The sequence below is a fragment of the Cupressus sempervirens genome, chromosome 4 (assembly GCF_028749045.1).
Source record: "Cupressus sempervirens isolate cs-2001-9-10 chromosome 4, ASM2874904v1, whole genome shotgun sequence".
Lineage (NCBI taxonomy): Eukaryota > Viridiplantae > Streptophyta > Pinopsida > Cupressales > Cupressaceae > Cupressus > Cupressus sempervirens.
Genome location: NC_143121.1, coordinates 326503471 through 326520988, shown reverse-complemented (window position 1 = coordinate 326520988; position 17518 = coordinate 326503471). Strand labels below are relative to the sequence as shown.

Below are 17518 nucleotides of genomic sequence, written 5' to 3'. Positions count from 1 at the left end.
GTTTTCATCCTCTCTCATCCTCATTTGATCAAATTGTCCTCTTAAACTTTATGCTTTGGCTCTTCTCACATTACCATCTCCTCCATAGATATCTTTCAGTTTGTTCCACATTTCAAAAGGCAATTTTGCAGTCCTTGACATCATCAATTTCTTCATATCTGAGGGCAGATGAAATGTCTATCATCATGGTGTTGTGAGTCTTCTTCTCAGCAATGTCATTCGCAAATAATGTACCACAAGGAGTTACATATGCTTCATCAAGATATTTCAATCTTGTGTCTCCAATGGAAGTCAGATGGAGTCTCATGAGACCTTTCCATGCCAAAAAGTTATCCCTATTAAGCCTTGGAATTTCCCTCTTGTAAGACATCCTAATCTTTAACTTAGATCCTTGAAATCCATCCTGTAAGCACCAAAGGCTCTAATACCAATTGTTCGAATTATAGATGGAGTAACTGAGTTGTGGTGGTTGGGGGGGGGGGGGGGGTTGTGAATCAGTTACCACAAAAACAAATCTACAGATCCTTTAGATGTCTTAAATAACTAATTATTGTTGTCACTTAGTAGCCACACAGAAAAATGTTGTAACTCGATAGATTAATTTCTTACTAATCGTTAAGCATTCACAATCATTAATATGCATGCAAAAGAAAATAACATGAACACAAGAGACACCAGATTTAACATGAAAAATCAATATGGGAAAAACCACCAAGTAACTACCTACCAATTTTCACTCTTCTAAAGTGAGCCCTGTTAGGAGCCAACCCTATTAAATGTTACAAAATACACTGTTAGGTGTGACCTTGGTAGAGGATTTAATCACCCTATTAGGAGTGGCCTTGCTAGAGGACTTTAGAACAATTCAGTAGAACTGTCCACCTTGTTTGAGGATTTACAAAATGGTTGTTAGACCAACTCTATTAAGAGATTTAGGATTACAGCTACAATGGTGAGAAAGTAATAAAAAGTGACCTAAATGAGATGCAACTAAACTTTTTTAATATAGATTTCTGTTTTGCTTCAATAGATCCTCACTAATCAAATACAACTTTGCTGCTTCTCAAGGATATATGATCCTTCTTCAAAATTTGCTCACACTTCCTCTTCACAATCAACTCACTTGCATACTCATTCATTCATACATCCATTCATTCATTCAAAATCACAACTTGACCTTTTATTTATACATTACAGATTGTCAAGTTGGCTCATTTACAAGTTAAATTTACCAATAAATAATACATTAGTCAAGTACAAACATTACATGAAACAAATAAACTTTATTTTCTAAAATGATGAAATCCTTCATTGGCTGACCCTACTTGGTAAACACTACTCCAGAAATGATTTCTAGTGTTAACTAAGTGAAGCTCAATAAACACTGTGAATTCTACAAAATCCTTTGGAGATCGAGTGAACTCGGTAAGAACTAACTTTCCTTCGCTGACCTTGTGAGCTCGGTAGAAATTGACTTTTGCCAAAAAAACCTTCAGTGCCTGAGTGAGCTCAGTAGAAACTTTCTTCATAGTTTTACAATAGCATAGAGTGTGTGTATGTAAAATGAGGAGAGGGCTCTCCTTTATAAAGAAGATTGGACAATCAAGGTTAAGAGACAAAACGATTTAATCAAGTGTGGAGAAAGAATAATCTATGTGAAATAAAGATCCACCAATGAGAAAATAGGAAAGAATTAAATGGAATCCCACTTTAAAATATTTGCATTTAAGTTTAGAGGAATTTTTTATTTTTATTTATTTTATTTCTTCTTTAAGTGGGAATTTATTTAATTAAAAGGGACCACGTTCTTTTAATTAAATGGGAAATATTTAATAAAATTAAAAGAGGATATTTTCTCTTATGGTGAATTATTTAATTAAAAGAGAGGTTTTCTTTTAATTAAATGGGGAGTTATTTTATTTAATTAAAAGGGAGATTTTCTTTTAATTAAACAAGACTTAGGATAAAATGATCAACCTTAGAAATGAAATAATCAAATTTGATCAAGGAAATTGATTTGAATTGATTTAATAAAATATTCCAAACCATTGATTCAGAAAATTGACAAATTAAATAATGGGGGCCCATATTCTAGGTGACCATTTTGGGGTACATATAGTAGTATTTGTGGACCCTTGACTAAAAAAATGAGATTGAATAGCAAGGAATTTAAGTGGACTTTAGGAGCAGATAAAATTTTTAATCTGTTGAAACAGAATTTTACTAAGTAGCTTGATTTAGCACTTCCTAATTTGAACAAGGTGTTTCAAGTAGATTGTAATGCTAGTGGTACTGCAATAGGAGTTATTTTGAGCCAAGAAGGTAGACATGTTACTTATTTTAGTGAGAAGTTGAATGATGCAAAAAGAAAATATAATATTTATGATTAGGAATTTTATGTTATAGTTCAAGCATTGAAGAAGTGGAGAAACTATCTCCTTCCTAAGGAGTTTGCTTTGTATAATGATCATCAAGCTTTGTAATATTTGAATAGTCAAGGAAAATTGAACCAAAGGCATTTAAAGTGGGTTGAGTTTTTACAGAGTTATACATTTGTTTTGAAATGTAGGAGTGGCAAGTCTAACAAATTTGTAGATGCTCTTAGGAGAAGATAACTTTTGTTAACAAAAATGTAGATAGAGGTGGTTGGGTTCAAGGAACTCAATACTTTGTATCCAGATGATCCTAATTTTGGTGAAGAATGGAAGGCTTGTACAGAACCTATTACACTTGATAGGTCGAAGTGGTTGGATTTCGTGATCCAAGATAATATGGTGTTCAAAGAAAGTTAGTTGTGCATTCCTAGAAGTTCAATGAGAGAGAATCTCATCAAAGAGAAGCATAGTGGAGGATTGGTTGGACATTTTGGTAGAGATAAAACCATAGCTTTCATTGCTGAGAATTATCACTAGCCATAGTTATAGCAACATGTGAATAATTTTGTACAGAGTTGCAGAGTATGCAAGATGGCTAAAGAAGTAAAATAGAATATAGGGTTATATCAGCCATTACTTGTATCAAAGAAGCCATGGGAGGATGTCAGCATGGATTTTACTCTTGGATTATTGGGGAGACAATGCGGGCATGATTCTATTTTTTTGGTGGTTGAAAAGTTTTTAATGATGGCTCATTTTATTCCTTGCAAGAAGACTAGTGATGTTGTTTATGTTGCAGAGTTGGTTTTTAGAGAAGTGGTGAGACTACATGGTCTACCAAATAGTATCGTTTCTTAACGAGATACTAAATTTGTTGGGCATTTTTGGCATACATTATGGAAGAAGTTGAAGATAGATTTGAAGATTAGTTCATCACACCATCCACATACTGATGGATAGATAGAAGTTGTGAATCGTAGTTTGGGAAACTTGTTGAGATGCTTGGTTGGAGATAAACCAAAAGGATGGGATATGATTTTACCACGGGTGGAATTTGCATATAATAATTATGTCAATAGGAGTACTAGTAAATCACCATTCTAGATTGTATATGGGAGTAGTCTTATAAATGCTTCTAAATTACGGCAGTTGCATAAAGGCGAGATAAGTAGTGCTAAAGCATAAGATTTTGTTGAACAATTGAAGCACATCCATGAGGAGGTGAAGAAGCACATCATAAAGATGAATACATAGTATAAGGCTAAGGCAGATGTGAAAAGGAGGTATAATAAATTTTAGATTGGAGATGAAATCATGGTTCATTTGAGAAAGGAGTGTTTTCTGATGGGTACATATAATAAGCTGAAGATGAAGAAGTTTGGACCATGCAAGATAGTGAAAAGGCATGATTCTAGAAATTCATATGAAGTGGAGTTTCTTGTTGAATTGAACATTTTACTAGTATTTAACTTTTCAGATTTGACAAAGTATTATGAAGGAGGTGATGAAGATGAAGTTGCAGAAAGCGTAGTGGAGTATTCTAGTAGCTAGTTTGGCTACAAAGGAGATTGAGGAGATATGGAATAGTAGTGTTGGAAAAAGTACCAGAATGAGGAATATCTAGTCAAATGGAAAGGGAGGCCAGTTGTGGATTCATCATGGCTAGCAAAAGAGGAGGTTAACTATCTCAATTTCCTCTGAACACCTAAGACATGACAAGGTCACTTCTCAAATTACCCTAAGTGTCTAAGGCAAGAGCATCCTAGGTGTAAGAGAGATCATGCATCAACCAAAAATATTTTTATTTCAATCTTTTCTATTTTAATAAGGACTAGTAGATAGGGTGGTTACTACTTATTAGAACTTACTATTTTTAGTAAGTTTGTCATATAAGCTTGGAATATTCTCATTTTCTATAGAAATGTTCATTTTAGAGTTATAAGCCTACCATAAAAATCTCATTGTTCCAGCTTAAGTATCGAAGAAGTTATTGCAGATTTTTGGTGGAAAATTTTGAAAAAAAATCTTTAGGCTCACTGTTGGAGGCCTTAGAGTGCTCGGATGAGGTCCAAAATCTTGACAAAAGGGGACTTGTGTGATTCCAATCTTGTAGATTAGGATCTGGCATTTTTGAAAAGTGGTTATAATAGCCAATTGAAGCAACGGTTCGAGAGTTATGGCTTTCCAAAGTTAGGCTACCAAATTTTCTAAAATAATTTGTCAACGATGTATTTAGCCAACTCTATATATATTTTTAGGGTCTATTGGCCCTAGGTATTAAGTTTGAGCATCTAAAACCTTCTTAGGTGGCATAAAATTGCCTATTTAAGAAAGGCACAAACATTGTCTAGGATAGCTTTGGGTGGTAGTTTGTAACTTAGTCTTGTAGATTATAATAATGAAGGTGTCCATGTGGGTTAGCATTTTGTACTTTTGAATTATGTAATTCCACATTTGTGGTGCAAATAAGAAGTCCATATTTTGTTCTCACATTTGCTATTATTTCTTTGTTTTTGTTATGAGTTTATGGTATTAAGGGGAGCACCCTTCATTAGCTGAGGTGTACCTGGGGTTGATACTTGTCTCTTGATTCTTTTTTCAATGTATAATTCATTTAATTCATTGGAAATGAATTCATCACCTCTGTCTATTCTCAAACATTTCAATTTCTTTCTAGTTTCTTTCTCTACTCTTGCCAGATACCATTTAAACTTTTGAAAAGCTTCAAATTTTTTTTTTAGATATATCATAATCATTATTATAGAATAATCATCAATAAATAGAATAAAATACTTATCTCCATTGTAACTCTCTATCCAATAGGTCCGCATAGGTCTATATGAACCAACTCTAAGACTTCTTTTGAATGATAGTTCTTGCTTTTGAAACTAGTCTTTCCCATCTTTCCAATTTGACAATTTTTTCATAGACCCATATCAAGTTTCCTTAGACTAGGAATGCCTCTTACTCTTCTATTTTTTCTTATCTTCACTAGATTATCAAAGTTCACATGACACAACTTTTTATGCCATAACCAACTTTCTTCTACTTGAGCAATAAACCATGAACTTTCACTAAGATCTAGGTAGAATAAGTTACCTTTTGTTTGTTTGATAGACCCAACTAGATTTATTTTTCCATTTAGTAGTTTGGCCTTCACATTCATGAATTCCACCTTGAATCTAATATTATTCAAGTATGCCACACTTAGTAGGTTATGCTTTAGTCCTTCAACCTAGTAAACATTGTCACATCTAAGTTCATTAGTTAGTGAGATACAACTTTTTCCCTTTATGAAACAAGGTTCATTGTTTCCAAATCTCACACTACCAGCATCATAATGTTTCATGTGTTCAAATTTTGTTTTATCACCATTCATATGATATAAGCAACCACTATCAATAATCCATGTGTCATTTTTTTTAACATGAGAGATAAGTGTCATATTATCTCCTTCATCATCAGATTCATCTTTTACAACAATATATACCATTTCATCATCTTCACTACTATTTGAATCTTTTGCTATGAAATAAGATTTCTTACCTTTGTCCTTGTAGTTCTTGAAGTTCTTTAAATCCTTCTTGCCTTTTAACTTGACGTGTTTATTTTCATATTTGTCTTCTTTGTTTAGGCACCTAGCAACAATGTCTCCAACTTCTTCACAAGAGAAATAGATTAAAATAATTTTACCTTTATACTTTAATTTTCCTTTGGGATACCTTATTGCAAGCAATGTTTCAATGGCTTCAAGATCACTGTCAAAACTATCTCCCTCTTCACTTTTAGATTGTTTACTATTAGACTTTTTGGATTTCTTCTTGAGTGATACCTTGGCTTCAAATGTTGACTCATGATTGCTAGAACTAGGAATGTAATTATCATAGTTATCTAATTCAAATATTGTCAACCTTCCAACTACTGCATCCAAAATTATCTTGTTATTTGGATCACAACTCATTTCTTAAATAATAGACACTCTGATTGCGTAGATAGGAAGAAGGGTTCTGAGTACCTTTGTTACCATTGTTACATCATCAATTGTTCCTCCAGATGCTTTTATAATACTAACACTACCTTTGATTCTATCAACATATTTTGTAATGTTTTCATCCTCTCAGTTTCATTTGATCAAATTGGTCTCTCAATAATTTTTCCTTGGCTTTTTTAACATTATCATCACCTCCATAGATATCCTTTAGTTTGGTCCATATTTCATAAGCAGTAGCACATCCTTTGACTTCATCAAATTTTAAATAGTTAAGCGATGTTGCTATGTCAATCATCATGATATTATGATTTTTCTTTTCAGCAATTTCTTCTACAGACATTGTACTAGTAGGAGACTTATAAGTAGTGTTTAAATGATGGTTGCCAGATGTAGCTTCATAAGTTCCTACCATGCTACAAAGTTATCTTTTTTCAACTTTGGGATCTCCCTTATGTAAGACATCCTAATCTTTAGCTTAGGTCCTTGAAACCTTTTCTACAAGCACCGAAAGGCTTTGATGCCAATTGTTGGAAATATAAGAGGAGTAACTAAGAGGGGGGTGGGTGAATCAATTACTACAAAAATAAATCCAAGATCCCTTATATGTCAATAAAAAATCTGCTTAAATTGTATTCTATTGTAACTCAACAAATACACATGCACTCAGTTTATATTAGTAAATTCTAGAAATCGAAAATAATAGAACTTAAGATATTTTCTATGATTAGCTTTACTATTAACGTAGTTTCATACACATAAAATAAATAGCATGAACACAAGTGACACCAAGATTTAACGTGGAAACCTAATTTGGGAAAAACCACCAATTGTAACTAGTTACTGATTTTCACTCTTCTAAAGTGAGCCTTGTTAGGAGCCAACCATGTTAAAGGTTATTAAACACACTATTAGGTGTGAACTTGTTAGAAGATTTAATCACCCTATTAGGAGTGGCCTTGTTAGAGGTCTTTAGAAAATTCAATTATAAATGCCACCTTGTTAGAGGATTTACAAATAATTGTTAAGCCAACTTAGTTAAGAGATTTAGATCATTGCTACAATGGTTAGAAAGTAACACTAAGATGACCCAATTTTTGATGCAACTGATTTGTTAATTACAAATCTCAATTCTATCTTGTATACTTGATCCTTCCTAATTGAATGTATCTTTGCAGCTCAACAAGGATATTTTGCTTATTCTTCTAATTTGTTTCCTCTAAGTATCATCAAATCTTTTATTATGTTGCACACATTCAATCCTCAACTTGACCTTATATTTATATCTAACACATTATCAAATCATCTTGAATACAACTTAGAATAATTAATATTCATCTTTTCAATCAGCTAGAACCAACAACTAAATCACTTGAACTCAATATGTCAAAACAAGAAAATCTTTCATTAGCCAACCATGCTCGGTAGACACTAACTCAAAAATGATTTTCTTGTGTTAATCAAGTGAACATGGTTAACACTACATATTCACAAAGTTCCTTTGGTAACCTAGTGATCTCAGTTAACACTAGTTCTGTCCAACATATCCTTCATTAATTGAGTGAGCTTGGTTAACACTCAACTTCTGCAAACTTTTCTTTGTCACCCCAGTGAACTTGGTAGACACTGTCTTCTGAACTAAGAAAACTCTAGAATTCTTGGTAGACATAGGAAATTATCTTCATCACCCGAGTGAGCTCGACATACACTAATTGGGAGTGATATGACATTTTTTCTAACATCAAAGACAATACACAATTAATCAATTGTTTTCAATAAGAACATCACTAAGCTTAAGGAAATAAGCCCCAAACCTTGGATCCTAACTTAATTCCCATGCATAAGAGCATGAAAATAAAGAAAACAAAACAAAAGGAAAACAAAGCCCAAAAGACACAAAAGGGGAAACAAAGATAAACTAAAAGAATAAAAAAAGCCCAAATGAATTAGTCAAAGAGACCTCAGCTGAAGAAATGCCTCACCCTTTAATATCATATTTAGAATTCCATTACAAAGCATAAGAGATCACATAGGAATGACAAGAGAATCACAAAGGACTACATTCCTCATGATTCTATCCCATCAACATGAAAACATAAAGAGAGAGGGAAAGGGAGAGTGATTATCTTTCCTAGTAAGGTTTGTTTGCCTTACTATAAATCACAGAAAGGAAGGATTGAATGGTCTAATAGGTCTATGTGCCTTGTGATAGTCAATCCCAAAAACCAAAAAACTAGGATCAAATGATCTAGCAAGTTTGCATGCCTGATAGTCAATCTTGTGTGTCCATCAGTGGTTTATACATGCATGTGTATGTGTCCACTCCTAGAATAATTTGTTTGTATCACCATAGAGTGCATATGTGAATGTGTTACCCTAGGAGAGGTTTAGCAAAAAAAAGGTGTATTTCTTGGAATGGATAAGTATCTCTAATACCCATTGAGTATTTAGTAAATGGTCATGAGTTACCCATATATATGAATTTTAGAATATGTTCTTGTGTGTGAAAAAAAGATGAAGCAATAATGCATATCTTTGAGGATGACCTAGAAATCATACCAAGCAAACAAGGCTAAAGTACTCCAAGCTATACTTAGAATCTATATTTTCTTCCCAATGGTTATCAACAAAAATTATGTACAAAGAGGGTGTATATATGCCCCCTCCTTATGATGACTATGTAGCCATAGACATCATAAGGAATAGAATCAAGGATAACTACTTCTAGAAACAATGAGATATCCCCTAACAATAGTGCATACCATAAGCTTAGAAAAGAGCCTTAAATCTTATAAGCTAAGAAAATAGATAAATTATGAAAGGATATGTTGCTAATGAAAAGAGGCTCTTGAAAAGAAGAGATCTTGCCTAGGGCATTATAGGTAAGAAGAAAAGGAGTACCATCTAGATAATCTAGAAGGAAAGGTTTATCACCTAGAATTTTCTTGATCTTGAAAGGACTTTTCCATAAATAATTAAAAAAATTATGAAATCCATTAGGTTCTTTTCTTCTATGCCACAGAAGCACTGTGTCTCAAGCTAAAAAATATCTTTGTCGAGACCTTTTGTAAAAATCTCCACATTCCTCTCATGTCTTTCAATTGTATGCACCACTTTTTCTCGCTTTTTTTTAGTAAGTTTAGGTACATAATCCTTTTTCTGATGCTCAACTAAAACTACACATTTATAATTTTCCTTTGAAGATTCAAGTTTGTAAGCTCCAAAGGTAGGAGAATGGTTTCATCTATTCCATACACTAGTTAAAAAGGGTACATACCAATATCTCTCTAATAAGAAATTATAATAGCTTAGTGTGCATCATGAAGTTTCTTATGCTAGTCTCTTTGATTCTCATCAACCAAATTCTTCAAAGTATTTACTAGTTTCTCATTACTAAGTTGTTCCCAATTGTTTTGTTGAGGATGATAGTCATACAAATGATTAGCATGATATAGCTTTCATAGTAGAACATATTATTTTTTCAAAACATAAGTTTGAAAATTCTATTGGTTTTGTCAACGTAAATAAACTTTAAAAAACCATCCCATTTGGCAACCATAATTTCTTGGTCATAAGTAATATCAAATGTCTTGTTCTATAACTTATTCAATAGACCTCTTTGACTAAGATCCTATTTTGAAGTGAGAAGTTATATTTGAGAGAAGATGATTTCTACTAATCACCTAGGGAAAAGCCCTAGGTAAAAGTACAAAGTTGTGTCACCTTTCAAGCTGACTTATTAGAATGACTAAATTTGAGTATTTCTATCTAAGAATACATTTTGTTCAAACATATGATCTAGATAAATCCATTCTAGCTAAGTTATATATGGTCTCACACTTTTCCAATTGGAAATGTCTATTAAATGCATGTTTTATACTAGTTTGTATGCAATTATTAAAGAAATAAAATTATTTCAAAAAAGTGACATTTCAATAACTCTTACTATTTTTTAAGATATCTTTTTAATAACATATAAGGACCATCTTATAGAGCTCAAAGATAATATTATTCTCATATAGAGTTTATAGTGTTTTAATTGGATATGGTATATTGTAATTAAAAAATTCTAGAAGCACATATTTTTACACTAAAAAATATGTCAATTTCAAGAAAGAAAAATATATCAAATGATATTTAAAAAATTAAAAATTATATGACATTCTAGAGGAGGGAGTAATTTTTTAGAATGTCTAATTTTTCTTCTAGTTAGAATAGTTTTATTTTGAAAAATGTGGTGGGAGATGAAAACTATCAATTTTAGGTGAGTTGAAATTTGAATCATTATAAAAGAGAAAATCTAGGTCTAAAGCCATGTTTTTGTTTTTATTGTTCTAGCTATATGTTATCTAGAACATAGTCTAAGGTCAAAGGGAAATAAGTTTGTTTTCATATAGTTTTGTGGTGGGAACTAGACCCCCAATTTTTAGCAACTAAAAAATTATCCATAAAAATTAGGAAAATATAGAAATTCTTATTCGAAATAATTATAAAAAATGATAATCCTAAACTTCATCCATTTCTACAACTTTTATTATTTTACTTCATTTTCAAATTCTAAATAATAATACCAGTTTTATGTATTTGAAAGTGAACAGCTATACTTTTGTTAGCCTTTTCCGTTACAAAAGGGTGACACATATTTGTGCTTTTACCCCCCTATATCTAGTTATAGAATATGAATCACATTTATGCTCACTAATCCTTTCTTTGGCACCCACATAAGCTTGGTTTTGAGAAGTTTTTGCTCATTAACAATGAAAGGAGGATTACCAACTCGACATTGAGGATTCTTCTATAATGGTTTAGGGATTGGGTTGAAGGGAGATCTGGGAAAATAAGTCTCCTTTTCTTTTGAAATATTATAATATTGGCCAATTTCTTTTGAATGAGTATAATCATATCAAAGAAGAACATTTTCCTAAAGAAAATATCTACCAATTCTTGGAGGAGGGCCAAATACCTTCCCATGGACAAGAAGAGGAAGGAGGAGAGATGTTGTTCATGATGTGATTTGACTCAATATTATGTGATTTAGTAGGCTTACATGTGGCCCTTTATAAGATAGTATTTAGTTTTTCCATGTCCAAAGAAAGATGAGTTTGTTGGGTGTCTGAAGCTTTTTAACAAATGTCAAATTCTAGTTGAGGCATGTGTACCAATTTGTGTTATCATCAAGGGTATTTTTTTGGATAATGGGAACCTTTTTAAATATCCTAGCAATGTCCTACAGATCTCTAACTTAACCCTAAATTCGAAGACCTCAATGAGGAATCCTTGATTCAAAAAAAATATTGCTTGTAATCTTCTATGGAAACTGAAGCTTGAATCCATTTTTCCTTCTCATTCACCATATCTAGATTGTTGATTCATTATAGATCAATTATAAGTGTCACCTTATGCATGGTGATCTAAAGGTGATTACAATAGGAATTTTAATATTTTACTTGAATGTAGGGAATTGGAATATATGGTATCAAGATTGATTCATAATAGTTATATTTCTTAATGCCTCACATATGTGTTTTTTGTCTTAATGCCTGATAATTTTAGATTAAAACATAAGTTTCCTTTCAAATTCATTGTGTCAAATACTTTCATATTTATGTTAGATGTCTCTCTTTATTAAAAAAACTATATTGCTTAAGAAATCTCACATATTCGCCTACTTTATCTTGTGCAACTTTAGACTATTTTCTCTTACATAACTAAAGAGTGAAAATAAAGAAACAACCTCTTTCATCTATTATAGGACAATAATTAACATTTAAACATAAAATTATAAAATAAAATAAAAGATATAGCAAAGCTCAAAGCCTTGTTAAAACATATTCCCTTCATCAACCCAACCATGTCATCGTTACAAAAAAAACATTTTTTAATAATTAATAATGGCACATATTTATAAATTAGACATATGACATAAGCATAAAAATGATATTGGATCAAATGGTTACCACGATAGTTAATGGTAACATAAACTAGCTAAATGAGATCATTGTTGATGATACAATCTTTAGATTTAATAATTTTAAATATTATCTAAAGGACAATATATTTTCACATTTTCTACATTGCCCTTATAATTTTCATAGATGGAGAGACAAGAAACATAATATATTTGTCACCGTAGATTGATGCGGTCGATGAGTGATTTCCTTATATATTATTTAGTCTCATTTGAGGGACTTTCATAGCCATCATTTTACTTGTAGAGGAGCTTTCAACTCATATTGAAAATAAGGTTAATTCCATATTTTGGGGGTTTAACAATTAACTTAAAATAGTCATGGTTCAATTGTTTTAGTGTGTGATTGAGAATTTCTTCAAAATATTGTAGAGTAACCTATATTGTAGAACCTAGATTTTGCTTCATATAATATGCCATACATGAGTTTATTTTTCCTCAAGCCTCCTCAATCTACACAAAAAAATAAAAATGGTCACATTATTTTTTTATTTTAATAACTCCTTATTCATGGATAGTTCCAGTAGTATTGGCTTAAATAATACACTCTAATCTTTGACATATTATAAGATTAGTCATCTAAATTTGGCCTAATAGATGAATTCTATTTGAAATGCTAGATTTGATTTTAGTTGACCTACCTATGAAATTCATAATTGAGAGTGTGCTACCCATCTATAAGTGATATTTCAAGTGAGTCACCTATATAATATAACAATTAAAATGTTATACTTGGTAGGTTAAATACCTCATAAGTTGCAGTATCATTTTTTAGCTGCCATACGAAGGCAACAAGATGAAAAATATTTGAAGATTCATGTATGATGAGAAGATCATTATTTGTTAAAACCTCACCCATTAAAAATATTGGATGTAAAGAACAAGAAATGAGACCCATAGATACACAATGTGTATTTAGGTACTCTTCCATTGTTGGTATGTACCCAACTTCTAACCACTCTCTTTCCTTCATCAAGGTATCAACAAAAATCTCCCATTGCACTAGCAAGAAGCAATATGGTTACATAAATTTATAATACTACTAGAAAAAAAAATTGAAAAAGATGGTCATTTAACTGCGTACATCTTTTCTAATGTAATGGAGCATATCTTTTCCCTGTTGCTTTATAGCTCCTTATTTATTTTATTCACCACTTTAGACCATACTTTGAAGATTATTTTCACATATTCTGGAAGCTCAACTACCAAGGAGGTATCACATCTAAACATAATAAAAAGCTTTAGTCAACTTGGTTACAATCAAAAATATTGTGTAAACTTGGTTACAATCAATTAAGAAATTACCTCTTTATTGCTTCTCTTAAAGTCATCAACTCTTCCATTGTTCCATAAGTAAATTTTATCCATCGCCAATACTAAAGAACCAATTTTGGTGAAGTTAATTCTACACACTAAATACTCTAGCTCAAATGTTCCCATAGAAAAATATGTCTCTACAATCCTTTGTCAAGCGAAGTTCATTTCTATCATGTGTGACTTTTTGTAGCAACTATAACATAAAACATATAGTAAATGTGGTTACAATTTAATAAAATTATCATGTGGTAAAAAAAAAATTTAAAATAGTAGAGTTTTAAATTATAGACCTTGAGAGAAGTTATAGTTCTTCCTTATGTAAAGATTGTTCAATGTTGAAATATAATTTGGCTAATCCAATGTAACAATAATTATGGATATATGACATGTTGTCAAAATAAAAAAACAAAGCTAAAATATGAGACAATGAATGAGACAATGTTCATAAAAATAGAAGGTAAAAGTTTGTAAACATACTTGAATAGGGTTTCGCTAAGTTGTGCATGATTATTGTCATAAGCATCAATGTAGAACTCCTTTCCTCTTAGATGGGTTTACTTAGATTACAAAAATATTCCAATCAAGCTTTTATCTAAAAATAGATGTAACACAAAATTTCAATCAAGTAAAATCTCTTTCATTCTTTTTTCTTCACTTCTAAGATAAAGGATAACAATAGTTATACTAATTTATAATAATGTGATGAAAAAGTATACAACTGGTTTAAAAAGAAAAATATTCAAAGATAATAATGTTGCAAACCTCTTTAGAAATCTTATCATTGCATAAGATATTCTCTATGTTTAGTGATTCTCTCAGATACTTAGAAGCAAAAAGTCTAGCTTCATCAATAATCTTTTCTCTAAGGAGTGCAAGGTCAAAAGCTCCAAATAGTAACTAGTTGCAATTGGTGGTTTTCCTAAATTGGGTTTCCACATTAAATCTTGGTGTCTCTTGTGTTCATGTTATTTCTTTTATGTGTATGCAACTAAATTAATTAAGGTTAATCACACTTAATATCTTAAGATCTATATGTTAAGTATTTTCCAAGTAACAGTATATATTATAGTGTTTATTAAGTTACAGTAAATTGGTATTTGTTGAGCTATTATTTTGCATGATGCTTAATGGTAGGAATCCTTTTGAACTCCTCTCTTGAAAAGTTGATTTGTGATCAACTTTAAGGTTCAAAGTGATCTTGTGACCTACTAGAATCCATTCAGTTGAAGATAAATATATTTGTTCATAGGGAGGCCTTTGTTCTTTTAAACCAATTTCAAATAAGATATTCAATCTTCTTGTTGTTTCAAAATTAACCACAAAAGAGATATGTTATTAGCATTTTATGTTTTTTCAATTAATGCAATCTAACAATGCAACTATATGAATTCCTAATTTAACCAAGGGTTAGCAAAGAAAATAACAAAGATAAGGTAATAAGAGATGAAAGAAAATAACATGAAAGGGAAATTCCTAATAGACATAAACCACAGTAACAACACATCTGTGAGTCAAATTTTTAAAACATCAAGTAGGAAACCAACGAAAGTAGGAGTTGTGCTTCCTCAAATCCACTGATGCAATCATCGATAAAAATTTAATAAAACCAAAAGATGTTTCACTTCTTATCAAATTGTAAGGCCATATAATGTGTACTCATGCAAGATGAGAAGTTATGTAGGAACAGTAGGGTGATGTCTTCTACAACTAGGTACATCAGAAGAATTCATCAAAATGAGGAAAATGCCAGAACTAAAATGTCACACAATCAAATCAACACAACAAAACTATTGGCTCCATTATTATCATGAACAATAATCCACAAAAATAACACACTTCAACAAGAATACCTACACTCAGAATGAGAGCACCAATAGCATATATTATTGCATCAAAATAATAGCCTAAAATACATGTTACATTCCTAAGTTTATAAGAAATCATCTCCTCAATTTTTGTTGACAGTGAGAGATCTCTACATTAAAATGTATGCTTTAAACTAATAAATCTAATCTAATTATATAAAAGTTGACTCTCTAAATGGTGCTATGTAGGACTCCACCCTTGTTTTTATCAATTAATGGGTGTGTGATCCCTTACATGTCTTAAAACATAGAAAGAAGTAGTGGATAAGAAGAAGGAAGTTGTAAGAGGATCTAAGAGTCATTGGAAACTCTAAAAATAGAAGCTTGACCTTCTCTAGTTGTTTGTAGGAGTCAAACTACCATTACAATGCATTTTTGGTGCATAGAAAGATCTAAATTTGGATTTGGTAATTGCCTATTGGTGCACCTCTGACTTCTTCAAAATTTCTCATGCACCTTTCGAGTAGTGCACCTTGCACACCTTAATGGTAGGTTCAAAAAATCCAAAAAAAATTGAAGTGTCAAAACTAAATTTCTAGCTTCCAAGTTTTATTCCCTTTTATACCAGAGCAATATCTAGATGTTTGCTCTTGAATTTCTCTATAATATTTGTCACTTGGGAAGCTTCCATTAAATCTAAAGCCTTATATTTATGCATGACTATTTTTTGATAATTACTAATATCTATTCGAGTTTCCTCAAAATCATCAATTCTACTATCAAGTTTCAACTTACATCTTCAATCTTGAATGCTTGCCTAATATCTTCATTAGATGAATCATCCTTGAAAGTTCCTTGAAATTGTTCAACCACTGCTTGCACTAATTTGAGCTTCATCTTTGACTCATCTTCAAAAATCTCAAGGGAAATAACATCATAATACCTATCTGCATCCAAAATTTTCTCTTGAGGCTTCCCTTTTAACTTCTAAATATCTTCATGAAGTTCTTCTATGACCTTAATTTTGGCAACTATCTTTTCAATCCAATCCTCAAGTTTAACAATCTCATCTATTATATACACTTTTTTGAGTGTACAATACCTTTGACCTTTTATTGTTTGGAGTTCTTGAAGGTCTTTTCCTCAGGCATGTATCTCATCGATAAGCCCAAAATCCTAGTCTACTATAGATACTAGTTTCTCCACACTAGAGTGAACATTATGTAATAGATTCAAATTAGCATATATTATCTCTACACCTTTCTACTCAAAATTGTCATGCCATTGTTGACATGCTCCCAAAAATGAATCAACCTAGACACTCCCCTTATCTCTCCTTTCTAGTGTCATAGTGAGAGTAACCTCTAGGTTATTGTAATCCAATGGACCTATAATCCATGCACATAGCCTCTTAGAAGCTTGTTCTCTTTGTTTAGATTTATCAATTCATTCTCATTTACATCTAAATGCTTGAATTCCTCCTTGACACTCGTAGTGATAATTATTATAGCTATTTATATTGTGGGCTTTCCTAAAAGGACTTCTTTAATTAGATAGTCATTAGGAGTCAAATATTTGGTCTTAGCATGTAGAGGAGGAATGGCTATATGAGCAAGTAACATTATGAAGGTCAATTGTTGCACATCACCCATAGGTGGCTCAGGTCTCTCGATGGCTTCTACTAGCACATCCATAATGTCCTCTTCATTTAGGTCAGCTATCTCTTTTATTGAACCATAACCTCCCTCTTTAGCCAGGTTGGTGTAGTGCCCATAGGAGATATGTATTGGGCTAAAGAGGTGGTTTTTCCTACAGGCCCTTTTCCCTTATCCCTCCTTTTCAAAGTCTTCTTCTTTAGAGAGAGATCTAGATTTAGTGTCCTTGTATTTGTAGTATCAAAAGTCCTAACTTTTGTATCTTGAGAATTTTGCTAAAGTTCTTTAGGTATTTATCCTTCCTTTGATACTTCATTGGTTGGCCTTTATTTTGGCTCTTCTTCATGCCCTACTCATTCTTCTTCAATAATATCAGGAAGAAAAGTTGTTGATCCTTTGTCAAAAAATAA

The 17518-nt window shown here is 31.7% G+C and overlaps 1 pseudogene; it reads right to left on the bottom strand.

Moving 5' to 3' along the window:
- Window positions 1–12487: 12487 nt before the first annotated feature.
- Window positions 12488–16350, bottom strand: LOC149561348 (taxadiene synthase-like; annotated as a pseudogene).
- Between the last annotated feature and the right edge of the window lie 1168 nt (window positions 16351–17518).